At 37.9% G+C, this 27,534-nt stretch overlaps 1 protein-coding gene across 2 annotated transcripts in view; it reads right to left on the bottom strand.

Annotated features, from left to right (window-relative positions):
- Nucleotides 1–27,534, bottom strand: part of chl1b (cell adhesion molecule L1 like b) — a 129,403-nt gene that overhangs the window by 84,831 nt on the left and 17,038 nt on the right. The window contains exon 1 of one of the 2 annotated variants that reach the window (XM_039648822.2): nt 4,522–4,757. The exons of the other annotated variant lie outside the window; for it this stretch is intronic. The gene's annotated coding sequence lies outside the window, so the exon portion shown is untranslated. Of the gene's footprint in view, nt 1–4,521; nt 4,758–27,534 lie in introns of those variants that run through there. 2 annotated transcript variants of the gene reach the window in all.

Genomic DNA, 27,534 nt, shown 5'->3' with positions numbered 1-27,534 from the left:
AATAAGTTTGCAACGTTTGCAAATGTCTACTCTGTGACATTTCCAGTATGTTGCATTTGTAAACCAGACTAAAAAGCTCAGTCTGAATAACTTTTCCTCCTCCTTAAATTCTCTTCCACACAAATTCACATCATATCTGTGCTTCTTTTCAGACGTGCCACCCTCATTCATTCATTTTTTTATTTATTTAGAGTCATTCTGCTTTAGAAAACTTTGCCGCTTGCGTTAAGCTCGCATGAAAATGAAAAGCAAGATGCAGCACATTTTTTTAGCTTAGGGCGCAGGTGTTCCTCAATTGAATTTGTATGTCTGAGTGAATATGGCATCACACATGGAGATGAGAGGCCTCACTGTAGATTTTTATCTCTACCAGAAATGGTTCGAATCCACAGTGAAAATCAGTTAGCCCTGCGCTCGGCCACAGAGGGGATCTCAAAATGAAATCTGAATTGTTTTTGCAACCTTTGAATAAGATAAAAGTATATCATGAATAAGAAAAAGGTCTTATCACACAGCAATTTAAAGTGGTCTTCAAAGAGTACCAGGATTTTTGAAAACCCGCTAACACAAAACTAGGCTCTTGTGGGTGGTTGCTAAGGTGTTATATGTCCTTATATTATTCCAGTCCCTATAGATATGCCTCAAGTCCTCTTTCACATTTAATCACCCTTTAGTTAAACTCATAAATCTGAATGCTTATAAAACAGCACACCTCTCTTCAACAAGCGGCAGTATTTGATCTTCGCATAAAGAAAATCATTTTATTGGGTGGCAGGCATCTGATAGGCACAGAATACCTCTCATTGTAATGGTGCCGGGCTGCATTGTCCACTTGCAGTGTTCTATTTCTGTGTTGATGGTGAGAGGAATTTGCCCTAGATTTCATCACAGTGGCTTCAATTTGCCAAATAAATAGCCTTTATGCCATGAAGGAGTCCTAGTTTAAACTCAGATAAGACGAAAACATAAACATGAACAACAGTTGATCATTTAATCCATTTTCGATCCAAATTTGACGTAAATTTAGATTTTAGTTCTTGTTCATCAAACGCAAAGAGAAACATCTAAAACCCATCATTTTAAGAGGTTGACAATGTCAATTAGAAATTCTTATGAGATCCAAAACATTGAACTGTGCTAAAAAGGTCATTGAATTGTAGGAAGCACATTATTTTACAGTACTGTTTTGCATGGACATTCTATTCTCACACACACACCGTTTGGACTTTGATTTCAGTTTGCACCATTTGCCTTAGTTTTATTGTCATGGTTAATTATTGATTAGTCATTAGGTTCAGCTGTGTTCACCCGTTATCAATAGTATTTAAAGGGTAACTAAACCCCTGGTCAGAGCTTGACTCCACCCACTGGTAATATTTGAATATCCCAGCGGAGATAGAGGGGACGAAATAGATGCAAAAACACTCTATCCTGGTCGTTTTCACTTGCAATTCCAACTCCTGACTCGCTACAGTGGTTTTGACGAAACAAGCTGATTTTTATACTGTCAAAGGGCGTAGCTCGTGCCAAGAGCATGGTGAGCTGAAACCTGCGTACATCATGAAGTGCGAAACATCCAATAGGAAAATTCAACTGCAGTAGCCACCGTTCAACCTGAAGAGGGCAGCACTAAGACGTTTTACACCATATATTGTAGAAATAAAACACTTCACAGTTACTCGAATCAATGACTCGTATTAATACAGATCATTCTTACAGATCATTAACTAAAAAAAGTTGGTTTAGGGTTTAATTACTCTTTAAGTGCCTCATTTAAAGCTTTGTAGACAATATCCTGTTCCTGTTTACCTGAGAGTTATATTAAAATACTTCTGATCCTTCATCATCGTCTCCGTGTTCGTTCCTACTACAAACGTGACAACTATGTATTTATTCTAGTGATGCTTATTACTAATTCTTTCTTAAGTCAAAAAGAAATAAAGGTTTTTGATGAAAACATTCCAGGGTTTTTCTCCATATAATGGACTTCATTGGGCACCAAACGGTTCAAGGTCCAAATGAGAGTTTCAGTGCAGTTTCAAAGGGCTTCAAACAACACCGGACGATGAATAAGGGTCTTATCATGCGAAACGATCAGTCATTTCAAAAATAAATAAAAAAAGTTTAAGTTTTATAAGCACAAATGCTCTCCTTGCTCTGTTCTGCGACTCTCCAAAATGAACGAATCTTTTTTTGAGTCATTTCGTTCATTGAATTAACAAAATTACTCGGAAAAAAGATTTGTTCGTTTTGATGAACGAGTGAATGAAATGACTCGAAAAAAGATTTGTTCTTTTTGATGAACGAGTTCGAACAGCGAGTCACGGACTTGCATCAGAGAACAGAGTGAGGGTTCATTCAATGAACAAAATGACTCGAAAAAAAGATTAGTTCATTTTGAACTCTCATTTGGACCTTGAACCGTTTGGTGCCCAATGAAGTCATTATATGGAGAAAAATCCTGGAATGTTTTTATCAAAAACCTTAATTTCTTTTGACTGAAGAAAGAAAGACATGGACATCTTGGATGACATGGGGGTGAGTAAATTATCAACAAAAGTTTTTTTTTAAAAAAGTGAACTAATCCTTTAACCCATGTTGTTGCCTTGCATTACTCAGTATTTCCATGGGTAACACTAGAAAGTGCATGTACTGCTAAATAAAGTGCAACCATAATGTCTTATGAGGCTATCAAACAATGTGTAGGCCTAATGATTTATAATCTCGCAGTTAAATTGCCCAGGAAACAAACACAAAAATGTACGACCCACTCAAACTTATCAGACAAACTGTTGCTTAATAATGATGATGATGGCTAGCCCTACTGGATATCGTACATAAACACGATTTGAATATGAAACAAATGAGCCATTTTGTTTCTGGCAGTGGGATTTAAAAAAAAAACCGCTCATTAGAAGCAAATCATACCCACTGTCTCAGTGGAGGAACATCCAACTCATTTCTTATCTGGCTTTTCCACACTCTTTACTGTGGACCAGAGAAGAAACCAATCATTGTCCTGATGCATATTACTGAATCCACTCATGAAGTCTCAAAGCACACGAGGCTGCCTTCTGTCTCTAATGCGACTTTAATTGTTTTCCTTACAGTAGAGTAACTTATCTTGCTGTCATTACACAGATTTAGTAAGAATCTGATTTTCATAATAGACGGCAAGGCTTGATAATCACATCAAAATTCGACTGTGAGAGCTGCATTCAATATGTTTTACATTAAACAGCCTTATTTAAAGGGGTTTTGTACAACTAAACCTTAAAATTCAAGGCTGTCCAATGGTTATGAATGTTATATCAGTTTTAGGTTCTTTCGATCCGCATACTAGTTCCTAGATTCTTGAAAATACCAGTATTTTAGGGTTGATTTCTCAAAGGTGAGAGTGCCTTCTCAAAAAAAAATCAGATGAGAAAATAATTGAAATAGCTGTGCAAGAATGTGTCAAACTGGTAAAAAACGAATTGCAAAGTTAACAACGTGCCGTCATTTTTAATTTTGGTCACGTTCAAATCAAAATGACCCTAAAATGACATCTACTTGTGTGGAAGGTCATTATTTATAATAAAACATACCAATATAAATGGTTCCATATACATTTAACCTGGAAATCATTTCACCATCAAATGGAATTTACAAAAGGGACTTTTCTCTTTGTTTCGAAAGCTCACCACACGCCACTGCAGTGCATAAATGATGTGTACTAAACAACTAGAAAGTATGCTGTGGAATTTAAAAATACTCTCCTACTGCACTGGCTTTCTCCACAACCCTTTTTTCTTCAAACTGAAACCTTTATTTTTAAGACCGTACAGCCTGGGGTTCAATGAGAACCCAAGAGCAAGCCAAGCACTCCAAAAAAACACAAGAGTTCAATCCTGTAGAGGAAAATTAGCATCTCTTCAAGTCTAATGTTGGTGGTAAGGATGTCAAGGGCTACCAAGGGCATGCTTTTCAAAAGCACAATATGCTTCAAGCACCATAAGTGCCATGAAAGTACCACATATCTGTACTGTAGGCTATAAGCATCTGCACTGATACACTATTATGCTACAAACCAAGAGAAAGAAAGTTGCAAATCCAACAGCTTCGTCATTGGTATTCATCCATGTGGCTTAAGCAAACAGAAATACGATATCACAATGCATGTAACCACTTAAATTCATCTCGAAATATGATGCACTTTTGACTGTGTAATGCCTAAACTGAAAGGTTGACAGTCTCAAACGTCACTATTCCTATTTTAATAATCTAAACATCCTCAATAGCCGAAGCAAACAAACAGTAACAAACGAACTGCAGGGTTTCCTATCACAGCTGTAGTCTATTAGCACGCTACTCATACTAACCGGCTTTGATTTCACCTGTCAGATGCGCAAAAGAAGAGAACGCTTTAGAATAACTCTCATACATCTGATAAGCGGCTTTCAAAGTCTTAAAACACACGTATCTGACGATATATCGAGAACAAAACCTATACTTTTCAAAAAAACACTAAGAATTGCCTACCTTTCGCTGTAGTTTGTGGGCGAAGATCGGAGAGCTCGAGTTGATAGTCAGCGCGCGCTACACCAGAATGTCTCGAGTGATGATGCTTTTCCCTCAGTGGTGCGTTTCTCCAACAAATACATTCAGTGAAAGGCTAAACGCAGTCAATAGCTTTTAGAAATCCATGGCAACCGAGAAAACCCTCCACAACTTCGCTACATTGTGACCGGGTTAACACACCCCCTTCCTCAATGACAGTGACTCTACGTCTGCGGACTCTAACAATATGCCAATCGATGACTATGAATTTGTCAGAGGTCTTATGGGTATTTGTAGGGTACTGAATCACTGTATAATGTTCCCCTTTCATAATTTTGTGTCTAATTTTTTATAGTTCGAATAGATAATAAATATATGTTTGTATTAAATCAAATGGTCATAAAACATGACTTCAAATGTATGTTCCCTTAAAAAAAAGTCAAACAAACAAGGATGTTCAAACCAAGCTGGTTTTGTGGTGTGAGCTGGTTGGCTGGTTTAGATGGGTTTGGAGCACTTTTCAGAGTGGGAAACCAGCTAGACTAGCTTGAACCATCTGGGAGACCAGGTTAAACCAGCTGAGTCAAAATAGTGTTATATTAATGCTGAGGACTTGGGTATAATATTTGGCCGCTGATGTTGTGTTTTCAGCACCTTAGACAGCAGCACAATTGGTGGCTTCTGGCTTATGTGTAGTGTGTCCTAGCATTTACAGGCACTACATTGTCATGGAAATATAGGCCAGTGTGCTATTGTGCTTAGCAGTGACCATAGATTTGAGCTTGTATACAGTCAAGAAACCCCCAAAAACAGACAATTAAAAAGCTAAATTGAATGTGCATTACATAAAATATCAAACCAAATGCACTTACAGTATTTAGAAAAGCACACTTCCAGGTTTCAATTTAACCAATTATAATTGAATAAAGTATAACTATATATTATATATTTATATTATATATGAATGAATTTAGAGAGTATGGCAAGATAAACTTTAAGGGTATGGGCTGTGGCTTGCATATATATGTATGGGACCCGTTGTGTGTGTGTGTGTGTGTGTGTAACCCCTCACCCGGGTCCCATACATATATTTGCAAGCCACAGCCCATACCCTTAAAGTTTATCTTGCCATCGCCAGTGTGGACAGCTTTTGTCAGTTATTCTCCTATTTTCAATTTAAACCCATTTGGTTGAGTTTATTTATTATAGCCAACACATCAGAATTAACAGAGGAAATTCATACCTGCTAAACTGGTAAACTCATTCTAGTGGATCCCCTAAAAGACAGCAAATGACCAGCGAAAATCCAAACTAATCTAATTTGGGTCGAATCAAATCTAATTGAGAGGCTTACAAGATCATAGATTCACCCAGCACAAAATGTAATTGGATCTTTTTATGGGGCCCATTGCTTCTCAGTAGGTGCTCTCTTAAATCCAAATTGATTTATTGTCAGCCAGCGGACACCTGTCACATCTAAGTGTCTGCAGGGGCAGGAAAGTGTTTGCACTACACCAATCTATAGTGATGAGGATCAGACATGATGACTAAAAGGTTAGGGGAGTAGCACTAGACTAGGTTAGTGTAGCAGAATATGTTGCTCAGCTGGATGCAGATTGGTAACAGCATCTTTTTTTGTGTGTGTGTGACAATGTTTCTGGGTGTGTAAAGAAGCATTTTCTGCAATTAAAATATTTATATATATATATATATATATATATATATATATAATGTTTTAATTTGGTAATTAATATTAGAATAGTACTATTGTTTATAGTAAACTTTAAATGTTTGCCTAATGTGTGTGTGTCTCTGTGTATATATTTTGTATAGCAAACATTTCAAGTAAAAAAAAAATCTACTATTCCAATATTAAAACATTGATTGTTTTTTTTCTTCAGAGACGCTGACACTTATTCAGTTTACCAGTGACAAATGGAGGAATGAATAGCATTTTGGTTAGCTAGTTACAACCTCTTTCAAAAGTGTCAGAGTTCACCAGTTCAACCTGAATACAATAACACCTTTTATCTTGACTCTCTCTCTTTCTCCCTCACTCTCTCACACACTGCTGTATCAATGGAGCAGAAATGACTCCATTGACATCCCTAGAACTGTGTAATGAGAATAAATGATGTGGAAATAAATATGCAGCCTGTTTGCGGTCTGCTGACCATCTCTGTGAGGTAAAGAAAACACTGGACTTTAAAGATAGTTATATTTTTTCCCTTGGAGGTAGAATGCAATTATGCAATATATATTTATATATATATATATATATATATATATATAGTGGGAACCTAGACCATTTACATTTACACAAGATATTTTAGAGAACAAACAGATGGCTAACCATGGCTAAACATATTTTTCAAGAAAATAATTTATACTAAACAAAAGCGAAATTCATTAATCTTATTAAATACTAAAGCAGTGATTTAAGTAATTAAGTTTTGAAATTAATTATTATTAATTTCAAGTGTTTGCGTTCTTATTCAAGATACAGAGTTAATGTAAAAGGTATTAAGGACCAAATGACATGCACACATATAAATCCAATAGTCCAAAAACACAGGACTGAATGTTATGTTTTTCCAAATGTAATTAACATATTATCTTTGGCTCTTAATCAGCAGCACTTATTTGCTAAAGGGATTATAGACTGTTGTCTTCATCTGCTATTAGGAACCGTTGAAAAAGTTGTAAGTAGACGTGGTCTCTTTTTCTCATTTCCTCTGAGTATGTGGTACATCAAGGGTGGATTTTTGATTCATAAGGCTTGTTGGTTTTCAGGGTGGATGTCAAATATTCCATTACCTGTGGTAAACACACACTCAAAAAAAACTATTTTATCTTTGAAAAATACACACTATCAAACAATCTACCTCAAAGTATATATCCATGTTTACTGAAAATGAAAGTTTACACACCAATAAGACCATTTTTACTCCACATAATCATCTCACATTATCTTCCTGTTGAAACAGCATGTAATGTCCTTTTGCTCCAGCATACTCATCTGATTACAACCAGATTATGAGATTCTCATGTGGCGAGCCATTGACTAGAGGTTTCCTTAATAACCACATAATACCTTTATCACGATTTCATATGCTGCTTCCTGTAATCCTCCCCCCTCCGAAACCCAAGCAAATGCCACTGGAAGATGTGGGTTTAGTCAGCCCGAGTCCTATTGGGCGAGCTCATCATTGAGCTGAAGCAGAGGCCATAACTGCTGGTGAGCATGTAATTAAAATGTGCGGATAGCAACGTGGAAAGGCATTTTCCAATTCCATAGTGGACAAAGGATGTGCAGGCCCTGGAGAGATCCATGGTGTTGATGAAGAACTTAATTATATGCTTTCAAAGAATCATTAAATGGTAATGAAGCAATGAAGAGGATAAAGGCGGGCAGCTTGAGAGATGGAAAATGTCTCCGAAAATATGACTTTGATAAGTCATATAAAAGTAAGAATGTAATGCAAATAATTTTTCTTTATAGCTCATGCAAGCATAACATTTGAAGTTGTCTCCTGTGCTCTCCACCGCCGCTCTGCGAGAATTAAACGTGGCATAATTACATTTCTCAGTGGATGATTGCTGCACAATGACAGTGTGTTCATGCAAATAATGACTTTCATTTCTTACCCTGATGTGCCGAGGAGAGGCTTGCATCTCCATATCTGATGTCGGCGGAACACAAAAGACGCTACATGCTTCGGAATAGAAAAACCTCCCAGATTGATCTCGTACATCTGAATTTATTGTTGGGTGAATGTAACCACAGCAAATGAACACTGGGATGGTGTTGCTATTCTTCAAAAGAGGTCTCGCTTCATCAAAAATTCAACATGGCCCCTCAGGCATTTCATTGACATGTTTGCTCAATTCCCCTGATGAAATTCAGAGATGAGAAAACACAACAGTTTTGCTGTTTGGCCCCTAAATCCCACTGGAGACTCAATACATGGTAATAGATTTTTTTCTCCTGAGGGATGAGATTTTGCCACATCTCAGTCGAGAGCTAGCTCCACCTTATCAGACAGAATCATCGCAGTTAGTAAGCCATGGGCTTGGGAAAGGGAAACATTTATGAATACTATACGGAGGACAGGTTTTTTAGGGGAAAGTACATGCAATCGATACGGTTAGACCACGGGGCAGATGAAATCACAATTTAAGCTGCACAGCTAATTAAAGAAACGAGACAAAAATCAATAAGTAAGGTCCCTTGAATATTGTCTCTACATGTTATGCCCACGCAGTGATTTGTAATTGGATATTAAAAGGTGAGACCGATGGTTTACGGGTTTAGTTTGGGGGTAGTGATCACTGATGATGCGAAAGAAGGGAAGAAAGCACAAAAAAGCCTCATTTCTGAAGACGATGCTAGTTCAAAAGAAATTAAGGTTTTTGATGTAAACATTCCAGGATTTTCTCCATATAATGGACTTTAATGGGAACCAAACCGTTCAAGGTCCAAATGAGAGTTTCAGTGCAGTATCAAAGGGCTTTAAACGACACCAGACGAAGAATAAGGGTCTTATCTAGCGAAGCGATCGGTCATTTAAAAAATAAATAATGCTCGCATTGCTCTGTTCTGTGACTCTTCTGTTCAAATTCGTTCATCAAAATTAACAAAACTTTTTTCGAGTAATGACTCGAAGGCTCCAAGATAAGACCCTTATTCATCGTCTGGTGTCGTTTAAAGTCCTTTGAAACTGCACTGAAACTTTCATTTGGACCTTGAACTGTTTGGTTCCCAATGAAGTCCATTATAAGGAGAAAATCCTGGAATGTTTTCATCAAAAACCTTAATTTCTTTTCAACTGAAGAAAGAAAGGGGTGAATAAATTATCAGCAATTTTTGTTAAGTCTAAGGAGATCTAAGATTTTCCCCAAGATTCATCTGATTGCAAAGGTAGAAACTTATTTTCAACAAGTTACACAATAAAAAAAAAAAATAAAAAAAAAAAACATGGGCCAAAAAATCCCCTAAATTAACACCGAAGGAGTAGTTTGTGATCTATCAATGCACCAGAATATTAATAAGACTTGGAGTAGGCCTTTTTGTCAGTAAGCAACACAGAACATCTTAGCAACCACATAGCAACATGCTATAAACATCCAGAACACCTGTATAGCATAGCAATATCTTGCATCATTATTGCACATTTAAACACCACAAAATTTTTTATTTTAAAGCATGAACAGCAGTAAGCATCCATCTAGCAACCATCCAGAACACCATAGAAACTGCATAGAAAAGTGTGTCGTGTGTGTTTTAGAAGTGCCAATTACCATATTACTCTGCAGCAGTAGTGTAGCAGATCTCTTCTTACCAGATATCCAGCATGCCAAACACTCACAGAGAGTCGTCATTACTGAAATAAGTTTAAGTTGGAGTATGCCTCACAGGGGGTCAGCTGCGCCCCTGCCTTCGTCTTCAGGCAGGAAATCCAGAGTCCGAACCCTTGGATTGCGAGCTACGGACAGGGCCTATGCCGAAGAACTTATCATAATATTGCTTGCTGAGCTGTTAATAAATGAATAATTGTTACGATATTTATTCTCCTAAGTCTTTCTGGTAGAACTAAATCTAAGATCCCCCCCCCCCCCCAAAAAAAATACAATACAATAAAAATTCAAAATATATTAACATGCTCTATTAGTATATCATACAAAAATAACACTGTTACAAACAAATCCAAGTAGTGACAGTGAAATACAGATGGAAAAACAGAGAAGTCGCCCTCTCCTATGATGTTCTTTTATAGTACACAGAAAATAACAAGAGTATTCAGCGTTTCAACTGAGTGACAAGCACTGAAGTCTGACCTGGTGTTTTCACCCAATTTTCTGTCGCCTGCAGTCACCAGTCATCTCTCTCTCTGTGTTTTGCACCTGAGTCATTTACACTCGGTGACAGACAGCCATCAAATATAGCCCGTGGCGTACGCTGTAGCGTCTCATAAGAATTTCCTGACATTTATAAAGTGACATGCAAGTAGTTATTTTAATGGGTTTTAAGTGATATGGCAGGTCTTATCAGCAAGTGCTTGGACATGCAGTCCCAGAATGCTTTGCAACTCGAGCAGATGGGTGAGGCGTTAAAGAAATATCTTGAAATACTACTTTAAATTTCTACATCTAAAAAAAGGTTCATGAATGACTGGTTCATATAAAGACAAGACACAGATACATGTGAAGAACAGAACCCTCAGATCAGTGAATCAGTGAATGGTCATCCTTATGGGAAATGGGATTGGTCAGACATGACTATTATGGTGATATAATGACATTTGTTTCCGACGAGAACATACGACACCCACATATCAGAGTCAATGGACTCACGCATCGCCCCTTCCTGTTTTTCTCTACACAATGGCTGTCATTGTTTCTGCATCCAGACAGAAGATCTGATAGGTCTCTCTCTTTGTGAGTGCTAGAAGCCACAAAGCCAAAAAAGAGAGAGAGAAAAACCCTACATGATACTACACTAAACCATTCAAAACCATTTACGCTTTGGCAAAAGTGTTGTATATGACGCCTTGGGATGAGAATGCGTTGCTTATTCCTATGGTGACAAAGCTAAATTTTCAGCAGCCATTACTCTAGTCTTCAGTGTCACACGATCCTTCAGAAATCATTCTAAAATGCAGATTTGAAAAGTATTATCATTTGAAAACTGTGTTTGGGCAACTTGACGTAAATTTTGGTACATTGCTTGAGTCCCTCCTTCAAGTGATTTTTCATCCATTCTATTCGCCCTTCCACCAGGAGAAAAATATAAATCACTTAGTAGTGATGTAGTAGTACCAGTCTCAAGACCGATTTCTGCTTTCTCGGACTCGTCTCAGACTCGTTCCTTCAAAGACTCGGTCTCGACTCGGACTCAACCCTTCAAAGACTCGGTCTTGACTCGGACTCATCACTAAAAACTGCTCTAAACAATTCCCAATCTAGCTTAGTCTGTAGGCCTAACTGTTGATTATTAACTGGGGTGAAATTAAATCATGAATATCAAAACTGATATGTCGGGACAAAATCTCGACTCGGACTTGCTTCCTCAAAGACTCGGTCTTGACTTGGACTCGACTGTATTTGAAAACAAAAAGACTCGGTCTCGACTCGGACTCGACCCTTCAAAGACTCGGTCTTGACTCGGACTCGACTGTATTTGAAAACAAAAAGACTCGGTCTCGACTCGGACTCGACCCTTCAAAGACTCGGTCTTGACTCGGACTCGACTGTATTTGAAAACCAAAGGACTCGGTCTTGACTCGGACTTGACTGTATTTGAAAACCAACGGACTCGGTCTTGACACAGACTCGACTGTATTTGAAAACCAACGGACTCGGGCTTGACTCGGACTCGACTGTATTTGAAAACCAACGGACTCGGTCGTGACACGGACTCGACTGTATTTGAAAACCAACGGACTCGGGCTTGACTCGGACTCGACTGTATTTGAAAACCAACGGACTCGGTCGTGACACGGACTCGACTGTATTTGAAAACCAACGGACTCGGGCTTGACTCGGACTCGACTGTATTTGAAAACCAACGGACTCGGTCGTGACACGGACTCGACTGTATTTGAAAACCAACGGACTCGGGCTTGACTCGGACTCGACTGTATTTGAAAACCAACGGACTCGGTCGTGACACGGACTCGACTGTATTTGAAAACCAACGGACTCGGGCTTGACTCGGACTCGACTGTATTTGAAAACCAACGGACTCGGTCGTGACACGGACTCGACTGTATTTGAAAACCAACGGACTCGGGCTTGACTCGGACTCGACTGTATTTGAAAACCAACGGACTCGATCTCGACTCAGACTCGACCCTACAAAGACTCGGTCTTGACTCGGACTCAACTGTATTCGAAAACTAACGGACTCGGTCTCGACTCGGACTTGCTTCCTCAAAGACTCGGTCTTGACACGGACTCGACCGTATTTGAAAACCAACGGACTCGGTCTTGACACGGACTTGACTGTATGTGAAAACTAACGGACTCGGTCTCGAATCGGACTCGACCTCGACTCGGACTCGACCCTTCAAAGACTTGGTCTTGACTCGGACTCAACTGTATTCGAAAACTAACGGACTCGGTCTTGACTCGGACTTGCTTCCTCAAAGCTCGGTCTTGACTCAGACTCGACTGTATTTGAAAACCAACGGACTCTGTCTCGACTCGGACTCGACCCTTCAAAGACTCGGTCTTTACTCGGACTCGGCATAGGCGGTCTCATCCCCATCACTATCACTTAGTAAAAGCAGAAGTAATAGCAGATCTGTCCTCATATATTGACACAATTTGAGGTATCCAACTGTGCAGAATGAGTTTTCCACCAAAGTTAATACGTTAGGGTTAGGGGTCTTTGAAAACCCCTATGATCAAAAGTAATAGTGATCCTTGCATTAGAAACGACCACGAATAATAAGCATTACTGTTCCACTTTTCCCGGCTCTCAAGGCTAACGCTTAGCAGTAGCCTGTTGCCTGTGGAAAAATGGGAGATTAGTACACAAGACTACATCAAAGTAAATTAAATTCAAAGTTGGGCTAAAAGAAAAACCTAATCTTCGTTTAGAGGTCTTACAGAGGGGATGTGAAGTTCTTCATCTTCTTCCACTTCTTCTTTTTTGTATCCTCCTCCCCCAGCTTCTGCCACGACTGCTTTAAAAGCACACAGCGGTTGCTATAGAAATGCAATCTAGGTGGCACGAAGGAAGTTCATTAGCTATCCAAGCGCATATCATTAGAGCCTGCGTAGCCTACTATTCGGTTGAGAGGGTGATGAATATAGGATTTATTTTTCAGCAAAGCCCTTGCTTTTAACACATTCATCAACTGCTTTGTTTTTATAGTGCATTCCCTTTATAATCACATGCAAACCATATGCATCTGCACCACGCCACTCTGGAGGGGTCTTTAGATTCGGGGGACCTTTCAAAGCTCTTATATTTTGCTTTATGTGTTTATTTCAGGTTTAAGCGTAAGGATCCACAGTGGAGTAAAACAAGCACACAAAAGGGCGACTGATAAATCTGTCAGGGTGGAGAAAGTGCCCTGCCCCTTGAGCTCAAAGATGTCTGCTCGCGCACACAAAGCCAGGCAGTGTTGCGTGAAATTTGCATGTGCCTTTTCGCAAGAAGCCTGGCAGCGGCACGGAAGCCAGACGCTTCGTCTCACAACTACTTTCAAATCAAAACAGCACAGCATGTGACGCATTAGACAACATCCCAACCGTGGATCCATTATCCACAAACACTTCGGAAACAAACTGAAGATAAATATTCACATTCAAGTACATGTTGAATGCATGAAGTGTTGTGAATGGTTACCATGGCTTTTACACTGTTATTTAACAAATCTAGAATATATATAAAAAAATAAAAAATAAATGTTTCTTGAGCACCAAATCAGCATGGTAGAATTATTTCTGATGGATTATGTGACACTAAACAGTGGATTAAGTGGAAATTCAGCTTTGCTTTACAAGAATAATTTGATTTGTGGAGCAATTCATCCCTGTAGAACAAATGGTGCAGGATGAGTTTCACACTATGTTTATTTTCGATACTTAAGTATGCGCTATATGGATGCTTCACTTAGCAAGAACACTGATAAATGCTATCCGTTTTGCTAAGAATGCATTGGTATAACATTAAATCTATGTAGCTATAAGCAAACACCTTATCGTATGGTTTAAATCATGGACAGGAAAGTTAATGAGCATGGAGCAAATTGTAACACGATGATATGTTGGCCTGACAAACTACATCATGTTGAGATTTGAGCTGGCTTGTGGCTGCTGCAGAGATAGGCAAACGTCTGATGACATCAGCTTGCCCCGAAAGCAGAGGAGACGTGGCATTTCCTCCTCATCAAGACAAATAAAGCAGCGCTTTGATGGTATCATCCAGAGGCAAGACCCTCGCTCTCTGACACTGTCAGTCACACCAAACAGTTGAATTACATTTCCCACTAATCAGGTTCCTGCCTGCGCAGTGTGTATGTGTGAACGCATGTTTGTATGTGACAGACATGGAGGTCTAGACTAACTGATGAATAAACTATGCTCTAGTCTAGAGGATCCTCTTTCAAACAAAAAAAGCGTGTTTTCGACTGCTTTTCTGCTTGCTCTGAATATGTGGAGCGTGCAGAACTGTTTTGTTTCAGTCTCTGCATTGTTCATTGCAACAGCAACAAGTCAGTAATGAGATGGAAACAGATGTTTGCAACTGAACAGATTACGGGAACGTCTGGATGGTGGCAAGTAATAGTAATGAGTTTTGCTTTGTAATACTACAATACTTCAGTATGGATAATAATAATAATGTATATTTGCAATAAAATAACTGTATTAACACTAGCTAATATTATTATTATTGTAGTTATTATGTATTATGTTAGCATGCCAGCAAAACAGAGGAGATATGACATTGCCTAGTTTAAAAATAATATTGATTATAATAACAATTGTTATTATATCCTTCATTGTGTGATGATTTTCCACAATATACATTTTCTAATGGAGTGGTTGAAATGAATATATTATATTAAATAAATGTAATACATTGTTATATTCAAATTACAATCCCTTTTAGTGGGAAATAAGCGTAGTATTCATTAAATATTTGCCAGGTTATCTGTAAAGCTGATTTGTATTTGTTCTAGATCATTAGAAGCAAGTCTGACACCTCCATTTAAATTAAATACATTTATATATGCCATCCTGAAGTCAGCCTCCGTGTTAAAAGTAGGCATGTGCTGCCCTCCTCTGTCTAGCACTGTCTAGGTCCACATTGCATTTTCGCAAACTTGAAAGCATTTTTAAATATATGACGCCCCCTATTGTTGGAAGAAGTAAAGTGCCATGAACTCCCTGAATATTGCTTTAGAAAGCATCATAGAGGCCATATGGGCGAATTATTTGCATGGCGAATCACTTGCACACAGACATTCATATTAACACTTTCACTATGCACAAGAAGTTAAAGTGCACGTCTGATCGATTCAAAGCTTTAAACTTGTGCAAATATGTTATACATTTAGAAACAATTGATCAAATAAATAATTAACATGGCAATGATTACTTCAATCACACAGTCACATTATCCATCCATTGACTTTCAATGTCCCCTTGCTAATAGGGTGCCTCACTACCGCTTTTTGTTCTTAAATTTATATTTAAGACCCATTTGTGTGTGTGTCAGCAAGGGGTTCTCAGGAGAAGCAATGCCTGCTGCCTTAATGGTGCTGCATTTGGTCTCCAGAGGACTGTTTATTGTGCCCTTCAGCAAAGACCCTGTCCTTAATTACTTCAGCATGGGTTCTGTCACACCAATGAGACCCAGCATGGGTTTACACTGTAATACATTGCTTTGGCTGCAGTTGATTTTAAATAGAGCTCCTCACCACCAAAAAAACAAAAACAAAAAAAAAACTCATTACTTGTGGACTCTAGCCACAGCTCTTTAGCATTATCAAGGGCTGTTAGAAACACATGAGCCTTTTCACATTTCAAATAATTAATTTGATGTGTAATTGCTTATGAATTACATTGACAGTCTCTTTGTAGCTGTTGCTTGTAGAGGCACATGCTTACACTGATCCTTAACAAGTTCCGATAAACCTCATTGTTAATCTTGGAATGATTTGCGCTGTTTATTTATCTATAAAATCAACTTTGGACCTCAAAATATGCAAAAACTTGCTGCAGGTCACACTCATACATAAAATTAGCCATTTGGTGCACTGACCACTGAAGCACTTTTACACAGCATGTGGCCTAATTTTCACCCTTCATGGTTAGACAACCTCCACAACCCCTCCTTATTCGAACATTTACGGCAAGCATGCTGCTAGATCTAGTAACACATTTGATGTCAATTTAGAAGAAGTAGGAAATATAGAAGAGGCCATTTTCCTATCAAATATCAATGATACCACCTGTCAACGTTTGGGTAGTCTCATGCCAAGCACCATCTGCTAGCAATTTGCCAAATTTAGAAGCCATTGTTCTTGAGGGAAAATATTTAATTACGTGGAGTTCATTAAGCACATACAGAATGGTATTGTCGTCTACACTGCATAAAAATCCTACTCTTGATGGATATCTAATTTTGAAGATCAAATCTACTTCAAAAAGAAAATGTACTTGTCAAGACTAATTAAATATCGATTAAGTATGTTTTTTCTTCAAAGTACGATTAGCTTTTTATTGTATTTTTACACCTAAAACACTTGCTTTCGTGGAACCAATGTTGTTTCAAAAGCTATGCAATGTCACAAACTTTTAAAGAGACAGTTCGCCCAAAAATGACCATCATCTACTGTCGGTCAAAGTTGTTCATCTGTAATCTGTATTTGAGTCAAAATGTGCTAAGGGGTAATAATGGAACAACAGATTTACAAAGTGATTTTTATTTTTTTTTATTATTATTTTTTTTTTTTACTATTATTTACAACTGGATCTGTATTTTAATGGGTTTAAATAAACTATGTTTGTTATAAGAGACAAAAAAACCCCAAAAAACTTTATGCATCAAAACCACTTATTTACTATATATATATATATATATATATATATATATATATATATATATATATATATATATATATACAGTATATATATATATATATATATATATATATATATATATATATATATTCAATAACACTTCACTGGTGTTTGTTATAAAATATAGTCTTCTCAGTTGGTTAAGAGAGATTAAGACAATTATCAAAGTTTGATCAAATGTTGTTAAATTTTCCAATAAAAGATGATAAACTTTTACATGATTTTGTTAAATTTAATTACCCCTTTACCCGCAGATTTTGACTCATACAATATTTCTTTGAGAGCTGAAAGATGTAATTTGCCCACTTTGCCCCCTGTCAATGTTGTTTTGGACCCCATTGACATTTTATAGAGGAAATATCAAAATTAGCCCAACGTAAAATCATTCTCCATTTGATGATCATACAGATTAACTGAGAAAAATTTCGTTCAGGCTGATTTGCGGAGTGAATTTTAACCATCATAGTTGGGCAATATCACAAGGACAGGCTCTACCTCCTCTCACATGACTGTATGTTGCAGTCTATTTCACGATTCAGGACCTCCATAAACCTAATGAGCTGAAAGAAAGAAAATAGTCATTCATATAAAGCAGATTTACAGTGATAAGATGAACATATTTTAATGATGCAATCAGAGTTAATTTCGGCTGTTCAGGAGCTCTAAGAGAAAATCTATAAAGCAGTTCAGCAGAAAACAGTGTCAACGTCCAGCTCAGTTCACTTCTCATCCAATAGTGTCAGTGCCATCAAATCAATAATATTGTTAAATGCTTTTCCCCAACTAAGCAAGCAAGAGGCGACAGTGGCAAGGAACCCAAACTCAATCGAGTGACAGAATGGAGAAAATATGGTGTGAAAAGAGATGCTACACCTCCCTATAAAACTGTTTGCGTTGCTGTTAGACAGTTATACCTTTTGATTTCTTACGTTGTAATATTCATTTGCCTCCTCATAGAAAATGGCCCACTTTAGAAGTCCTAACAAGACCATGATGCCAATTTCAATAGTAATGGGTCTAAAATTGGTCTGGTTTTGAACAGGGTGAAAATGAGAGTGCGTTTGAGGGTAGTTCAGAGGGCATTTGATTAATCTGTGAAGTCAGTGTGAATGGCAGACAAGGCCTACGGGGAATTGGGATACCACGGGGGGGCGAGAAGAAAAAGGAAACAGAACGATTCAGGGATTGAGGCTTGGCTGTTGACAGTCCCTCTCCTCATTATAGGGGCAGTGGCAGGGCTTGGCGGTGCATTCTGCTGGAATATGTCTCTTCTGCAGCCCTTGAAGCTCTCTGAAGCCTGCTGGCGCGCTGTGACCATGTCAGGCTCAAAATGAAGCCACTGGTGCCCCATACCACAGCACTGTTTTGACATTAATTATCAACACTGACAAAAGTTTGCGCAAAACTTTATTTCCATTTTTATGCCGCATGACTCTCTATCCTTCTGTTGCTTCGACCCCTCTAGAGTTTTAGTTTATTGACTGCAGCGAGGACATAAAGATAAAAGTAGAAGCGAGTGTCGGGAGTTGACGACAGAACTTGTGGGATTAAGGGAGATGCATCAAAAGTCACAAAAGAAACCTTACCAAAACGAGTGGAAAGGATCAAAAAGTGACCAAGTAAGAGGTGGCGAATGTCCAGGGGGGTCTAACAAAAGAGGATGCAGTTATTTTGTGATCCTACGAGGGGAGGGTTTTTCCGATTCACTCTCCAAGGGAGCTCAGTGGCGGGCTTCTGCAGGGAATCGTAGGATTGATGGTGGAGTAGAACAAAAGCAAAAGTTGAGGAACACTGAACCTAATGCAAATGGGAGGCGAAAAATGCCAGAAGGCAGCCATTCGCTATGAGGTGAATGCAAGCTAAGGTCACCATGAGCGACCTTGTCAGTCAAAAGCAGAATCTGTTGCTTTGAGCATGCCAAAGCATGGTGGTGTTTGAGGAGACATCCCTGATATGAATGTAAAATGCTTCGGATGTAATGTAGTACATAGTAAAGCGCTATATAAATGCCTTATTTAATTTCAAAGAAACACATTTATGCACTATAACTGCATAAATTATGACTTTTATGGTCATGAATTGAAATTAATCTAATTAATTAAATATTTTTTTCCTGTACAACACATCCCGATAGACTCTAGCCTCTGTTAAAGGGATTGTTCAGCCAAAAAATACTATGCTATCATCATTTAGTCACCCTAATGTCATTGCAAATCTGTATACTGTATTTAACTTGAAAATAAGATATTTTGAGAAATGTCTTTTCTGTTTATACAATTAATGTCAATGGGTTCCAATGTTTTCTTTTTTTTTTCAGATGAAAGAAAATCATAGAGGTTTGGAATGCCATGAGTTTCATTATTGGATGGACTATCCCTGGATCTGGATCTTGAGGACATTCTGTATATGTACGCAAGGAACCTGGTTCGTTAAAGTACAGGTAGTAAAGAGTTCGTGCAGTAAAGACCAGAGCGATGCTCACTGAATGGAAAACGGCGAAAGAAAGGATAGGATATATAGATGTATAGAAGTAGGATGAGGGCATGTGAGAGAGAAGTAGCAAACATATATAAATATATAAGGGTTCAAAACCAGCCAGGATACAAAAAAAAAAAAAAAAAAAAAGCAAAATTGCTATTGCATAGCAATGAATACATATCAGAATTGGGGGGCGTTTGGTTGCATTTTATTTTATTTCACTGGAACGGAGAGCAGAAGTGTTTGACCTCTCAAGGCAATTGCTATACATCATATTACCATAGTCTTATATATGCTGCTGCATCCAATATGTCCTGTATCCAATACTGTGCGGAGAATGAAGAAAAAAAAAAGAACATGCTGAAATATTACACTCCATATTACACTCTAAATATAAATATAAACCTACAAATATCCCACTAACTGTCACTAACTTAGCAGATACAGGAATGTGTCTCAATTTTGTGCAAGACATTGCATTTGATTTATAGATCAGCTTAAATGTTATGTGTGATCAAAATGACCTGACATGAAACTAGGTAATAAAAACATTTGCTGCCCATGGCCACTGATAGGCTATACATCAACTGATTATTGATAAAAATAAAACCATAGCAATATTGACCACAAGTTTAAGGCTGGCTTATTAAGACCCATTAGCCATTAGGTACATTTACAGGGCCTGTAATCAGCTAAATAAATACATAAAGCAGATCCAGCCTGTCAGTGGTGCCACTTTCTGTGCCGCCTCCATTCTCATACAGCATTTTGGTTCCTGGGATTAGCCTTAAAGGGATTGTTCACCCAAAAATGAAAATTAGCCCATGATTTTTATTCACCCTGAAGCCATCCTAGGTGTTTATGACATTCGTCTTTCAGACAAATACAATCAGACCCATTTAATCCCACCGGTTACAATTGTGACCGCATCTTATTTCTTATTTCTGGAATGTTGTTATTGACTTTGGGCAAGAAATTCAACTTTTAAAAATGGATTGTCTTGATTAAAAATCTATAAATATCACGTGACTAGTGTGAAAGGTCACATGACCAGATCAGTTTAATTCCTGCTTGCACATCTAGAAGATGTCATCCTCAGAGAGAAAGAACTATTATATTTTGTACATATATTATTTAAAGGGTATTATACTCCTGCATAAATAATTTGCTCGTAAGACAATTGTGACAGGTAGTATAACACAGTGCTTCAATTGAAAACACAGGTATTGGCTGTTAATCCTACACTGAATGTATGTCACACCTGTAGGGTGGATATGTTATCTCGACAAAGGAGAAGTGCTCACTAACACTGATTTAGACTGACTTGTAAACAATATTTGAGAGAAATAGACTTTTTGAGTATATAGAAAAGGTCTTAGATCTTTGAGTTCAGATCATGAAAAATGGGGGCAAAAACAAAAATTTTGCGTTTAAATTTTGTTCAGTGTAGTTATCAGTATCCCAGAAACTTTCAATGTTTTGGACCTTCTAGATGTACGTGCCCCTTTTTTGACCCTTCTTTGCAACAATACTCTACATATGCAACACAACAAGGTCCTCTAATGTTCTATATTGAGTTTTGGCAGATGTCAAGGGCCTCAGAATCAAATATGGCCATGTTTTGTTGTGATCATCCAGTAATTTTATCATTCGAACGTCTCTTGAAGCAGACTACCCTGTTAATTGGCTTTTCCAGTACAGTCATACTGCACCTGCGTCCTGTTACACAGGGAGCACTGCTGGTTTGAAGGGTGCTTCACTGGCTGGTTGAGAGCTTTAAATAGTCTGATGTTCCTTCTTAGAGCTGAGTGAAGAGACTGGTGCAGGCTCACAGATCTATGCTGCAGTATCAGCCATTATTGAAAAGGAAAACCGCCACATAAGAGTCACTCACACGGCTCTATACAAGCTGCGCTCATAGCAGATGTTCCTCAAGTAGTCATCAATCATAATGCAGACGTATTACATTTGAATATTAGTGTTTAAAGACTTTTTCATTGAAAGGTTCAAAGCTTCTTGTATATGACTGATGGGGATTCGATGACTTTTACTTTCTTCATTTGCAAATGTGATTGATTCATTTTTGTGATCTGTAACGTGATGCGTTCTCCCAACACTATCTCACGACTAATTCGTACGAATTCGACGCATGATTAAAAAGTGTCTAATTCGTACTAATTCGTACGACCTCACTCGTACTAATTCGTACGATTTGTCTAAACCCACGTGATGGTTAAGTTTAGGGGCGGGGTAAGGGGTAGGTCATTCGTATGAATTCATACGAATTGGCCAATTCGTAAAATATGTACGATTTAGCAAAATCGTATTAATTCGTACGAGTGAGGTCGTATGAATTGTTACGAATTAGCCACTTTTTAATCATTCGTCGAATTCGTACGACTTGGTCGTGAGATCGGGTTGGTTCTCCTGCTGGAAGTAGCCATCAGAAGATGGGTACACTGTGGTCATAAATTGATGGACATGGTCGGCAACAATACTCAGGTAGGCTGTGGTGTTTTAAATGATGCTCAATTGGTACTAAGGGACCCAAAGTGTACCAAGAAAACATCCCCCACAACATTACACCACCACCACCAGCCTGAACCGTTGATACAAGGCATGTTGAAACATGCTTTAATGTTGTTTACGTCAAAATCTGACCCTATCATCTGAATGTCGCAGCAGAAATAAAGACTCCTCAGACAAGGCTATGTTTTCCAATCTTCTGTTGTCTAATTTTAATGAGCCTGTGCTAACTGTAGCCTCGGTTTTCTGTTTCTAGCTGACCCTACAAAGGCAAAGTGGAGTAACCACACAAACAAAGAAACGGAGAAAAAGGCCTTTAAAGTTTTTATACCAGCCAGTCAAAGATGTTATGGGTAGATTATGTGGTAATGCATCTCCAAAACGGGACATAATTTAACCCAGATATTTTTTCACCAGACAGTGAAAGACTCATTTTTGACCAAATGTGTACTGCGCTTTGCCTTTGCTTTAAGATTCTTCGACATGTCATGTATTCAGAGATGCTCTTCTGCAGACCTCAGTTGTAACAAGTGCTTCGAGTTACTTTTGCATTTACATCAGCTTGAATCATTGACCTCTGACCTATGGCATCAACAAGGATTTTTTTTTTTTTGCCCACTGCCGCTCACTGAATATTTTTTTTTATTATTATTATTCTGGTTATGCGTGAAAATCGCAGTAGATCAGACGTTTCTGAAATACTCAGACAAGGCCGGCTGGCACCAACAACCATGCCACATTCAAAGTCACTTAAATCACCTTTCTTCCCCATTATGATGCTCAGTTTGAACTTCGGCAAATCGTTACTATCATGTCTACATGTTACTGCCATGTGATTTGCTGATGCCCTGTGATTTGCTAAGTGTATATTGTGCCATATAGACCTTATGTAGCCCCGCCCCTTTTCAGCGTTGCGCTCGTTGTCTTTTGACTTCCGGTCTGTATTTCCACAGCGATCTTGCATAGGTATGAATGAATTGCTTGTAAAAAAAAATTCCCGTTCGACATTTGTTAAGACATCTGCTTTACAATGCTTATGATAAACATTACAATGCTCATGATAATTTTTGTTAACTCTACAATAAGTAAATCCACTTCACCAGCTTATTACTCCTCGACAGCGATGCCATAGACATATACAGAACCGGAAGTTCAAAGACAATATTCTAAAGATGACGGCGCCCACGTTTCTCTGGTGCATAAGGTCTATAGGGGATAGTGAATAAGTAAAAAAAAAATAAAATACAAATACAAATAAAGAGTTATAGAGTTATGTGGGTTTGGAATAGCATGAGGGGTAAATAAATGACAAACTTTTTATTTTTTGCCAAACTATGCCTTTTACCAACCCGGTCTCATCCCAAGACGTCATATAACGTTTTGGGACATCTTTTGACCATACGTCAATATTCGCCTTTTTAGGGCCCCCTTAAACGTCGGTAGATGAGGTTATGGGATCCTAACTCTACCCCAGACCTAAACCTAACCCTAAACTTAACCCTAAACCTAACCGACGTTAAAGGTAAAGCGTCAGTTGTATGACGGCCCGGGATCGCCATCTACCGACGTTTAAGGGGGCCCTAAAAAGGCGGATATTGACGTATGGTCAAAAGACGTCCCAAAACGTCAGTTATATGACTTTTTGGGATGAGACTGTGTTGCTTTTACTGCATTTAAATCACAAACAAATTCCAAATTTGTCATTATCTATTCTGTTCCCTAACACAAGACAAGATACCTCAGCAGGTTTAGGCTTGCTTTGGATTTGCATCTCAGGTGAGCCCACTGATGTCCTTTTCTAGAGTTCAGTCTCAAGCTACTGCAGTTGCAGTCTGAAAAGAGAATATGGAAGCAGAAGCAAGGTGTTACATGTGAGCAGTATGGATTACTGATGCTGCGGATTGTTTGAAGATTTTGCTACACTCAGGCGAGGTTAACTTTTAAACAAGTCATTTTCTGACTTTCTTGAACCTAGTGTATTGAGGAAATGTATAATGTCACATAATTAAAGCCAGTCATAAGAAACACAAGTGACGTGCATGACATACTCTGCAGATCATCAGTGGGGCTTTGAACTATTTAAGAAAACATCAGCAATATGGGGATTTAAACTTTGCCAGAGCCGCAAACCTGCAGACGTGAAAGGTATCACTGACACCGTAGCCATGGCAACTATGAACAAAACAATGCTGAATGTTAAAACCCACAGGAAAGCAGCGAGATCTCTATAATGTTTAAATTGTTTCTCCTAATAACAAACGTAACATTTTAGTATTTCAAATATCAACAGTTTTCAGAAATTGCTCACTGCACCTTTAATGAAACAAAACTTCATTAACATTCCTGAGCTACAAAGAAATAACTTCTGAGCGATATTCTTCGCCGAAGATGAAGATGAACACAAAATGCGGTTTGTGATGCCACATGTAGAAAATTAAATCCGTGAAATTGCAGTGTGTGTATCCATCTAATCTGAAATGTAGGAGGCAGTCGCATCCCTTAATATTCTTTTATAAAGGGTTTCCTGTCACCTCATGTTATTTAATGGCAATGTTTGGAGAGCGGTGTAAGTTGCAGCCTCGCTCGATCAAATCTGGCTTCTATCCACCCACAATGCTGTGGAAATGATTTAGCAGCTGTTTCACCACTTCGGCAGAGAATAACAACAGTTTGCCATCAACCACAAACGAATTATTTCACTTAAACAAGCCTAGACCTGTGTGAGAACAAAAACATTACTTTGATTTTTTTTTTAAATGAAATGTGTGTCGCCTGGTTAGATGGATTGCTTAGATATAATGCTTTTGTATAATGACTGGGATGCCATCACTTTTCAGAGATGTGGAAATGAACTTGAGTGGCAATAATTGCCCCCCAGACAATTTTTTTTTCAACCGCATCCAAACCTGTCAAGATATTTACCGGTATAACAGCACAATTTGTCATTCAAGACGTCTACAGAAAGGGGAAACTTTATATAATGCTATTTGAATAGAAGTTGCTTGTAGAAGTATTGGTGGAGCAAAACGTAGACAAGGTAACTGGCAATATTGTGCATTAAATTCAAGTTCCTTTTGTTAAAAAGCAATATCACTCTCGCAATCATATTCTGACTATCTATATAAATATTAAATAATATTCTACAATAAAGGTGTAAAAATATGTTAATGTGTATATTAACACACTGTTTATTAAAACAAAGTCACATGTACTGTATATCAAGTTAATTTTTTTGAATGTCATCTATTATTAATAGTACCTCGCCTTCTGATCAGATCATTAGTAACCAAATCTAAACAAAAACAGCTCACACACAGTTTAGCATTTTAAAAAAGTAACTTTGATTTATATAATAAATTATACTGTATGTGATGTTTACTTTCATCCGAAGCTGGTCCTTGGTCCTTTTGAATAAACCATTGCATTCCACATGCATTCTCTACTCACACATATATGCACTCAGCCAGCTGGCTATTTCCCATGATGAATTGTAGGGTTATTTTCAGCCCTTTCTCTTGGCAGAAACACCTGGCACTGATTAAGGATAGGGTCACATTGGCACCCTAGATCAACTCATGAAGCAGGAGTCCGGGTGAGACCGGGCACTCTGGCACTGGGCAGGCCGCTAAGGGTGCTTGTCTAGGACACCAGATGGAGAGATCTGCATATTTCCAAGTGACTCTTTGGAAACTGAGAATTGACCAATAGGATGGCTCAACTGATGTGATGGTGTTTTTTTTAATTTTTTTTATTTTATATAATATATATTTTTTATTTTTATATAATTTGAATATTATATACATACACACTACAAGCTCTTATCCTCACCAATGCTACATTTATTTGATTAAAAATACAATAAAAACTATATATATATTAAATAAAAAATATTTAAATAGTACTGTCAATCGATTAAATCAACTAATTAATAGTTATATATATATTTTTATTGTAATAATTTCACATTTAATTTTCAAATTATTTTAGAAGCAACAGAGACATAAGCCTATATTTTAAATATTTGTTTAATGGCATTTTTTAATGAAGAAGGCCAATATCACCGATACCAATTCTGCTGATGACGAGGTCTCTAGATTTTTTTTTTCTCAATTTTCGTCATTAATTATAGCCATTCAACATTACAGTATAATTGAAAGCTATACAATTTTATCAGGCTTTTAAAAATATATAACAACTTTTAATTTAAGCGAACAATCTTCACATAAACCCTTCATAATAATGCCACATTTACCTGCCCTTCAACATATCAGGGCTATTTTTTTCTATTGGCCCAGTTAGAACAGTTCATATTTTACTTGCCCTGTCAAAATACACAGTTATTGTTGTCGTTGTTTTTCACCCATGTAACCTTGTAAACCGTGCTTTAAGATTTTAAGTAGGTCGACCAGGTAGGACACAGAAATGTAATTAAGTTATCAAACACTTCACAGTCTTCACTAAATAAATAAATTAAATATAGATTAATCCTTATTAAAGCTACAAATGTTATTCAGTCAAGAGAAAGATGTTTTCTTTAAATGACAGACAGCAGCAGATTTATTAGTCTGCTGTCACTTTAAGACCGGCCACACGCTTTCTCAACACTTTGGGCCCTATTTTGACAATCATGGTCTAAAGCGCAGGGTGCAATTGCACATAGGGCGTGTCCGAATCCACTTTTGCTAGTTTAACGACGGGAAAAATGGTTGACGCGCCCTGCGCATGGACTAAAATGGTTGTCCCTATTCTTTAATGAGGAATGGGCCTGTAACGAGAATGGGGAAGTGTTTTTGACATAACGTGATATAAACCAACCAGAGTCTCGTCTCCCAATCTTTTACATTGTAATCCTTTTATTTTTAATATTTGCCATGTGTGTGTGTGCTGCTGTGCATCCTTGTGAGTGTAATTGGCAGTGTATGCGTGTTGTGGACCCACCTATAAGGTCTCTTTTGCGATAGTAAGCAACTCCAAAACACCTAAGAAGCTTCATAGCAAAACCCTGGCATCATGGCAGCGAGTATGGGCATACAACACTCACATTTTTCTTAAGAAAAGCAAAATGTAATTACTAGACCAATCACAACTTTAAAATACACATTTTCAGCAAGAGAGTTATAGATTTTCAGACATTTTATACCCTAAGAATAGCAAAACACACAATCGTCTGGCAGTTTTAAAATTCTGCTGCCAGCTTATATAGTGTATAATTTAACACCCACCAAAGTGTGTGCTTGTATGCGAGTGTGGCCACACATGTGAGTGTGAAGTGTTCCTGACAGTGCGCCCACTTTTAATGAGAAACACCTGGCCCTCATTCATAATGGAGGGCGGATTTCAAATTAATTTGGTGGCACTTCTTTCTGTCCTGGGTGATGTTCAACAGCTGTA

Source organism: Pimephales promelas, chromosome 8, assembly GCF_988280905.1.
Source record: "Pimephales promelas chromosome 8, fPimPro1.hap1.1, whole genome shotgun sequence".
NCBI lineage: Eukaryota > Metazoa > Chordata > Actinopteri > Cypriniformes > Leuciscidae > Pimephales > Pimephales promelas.
This window is presented reverse-complemented; position numbering and strand designations above follow the sequence as displayed.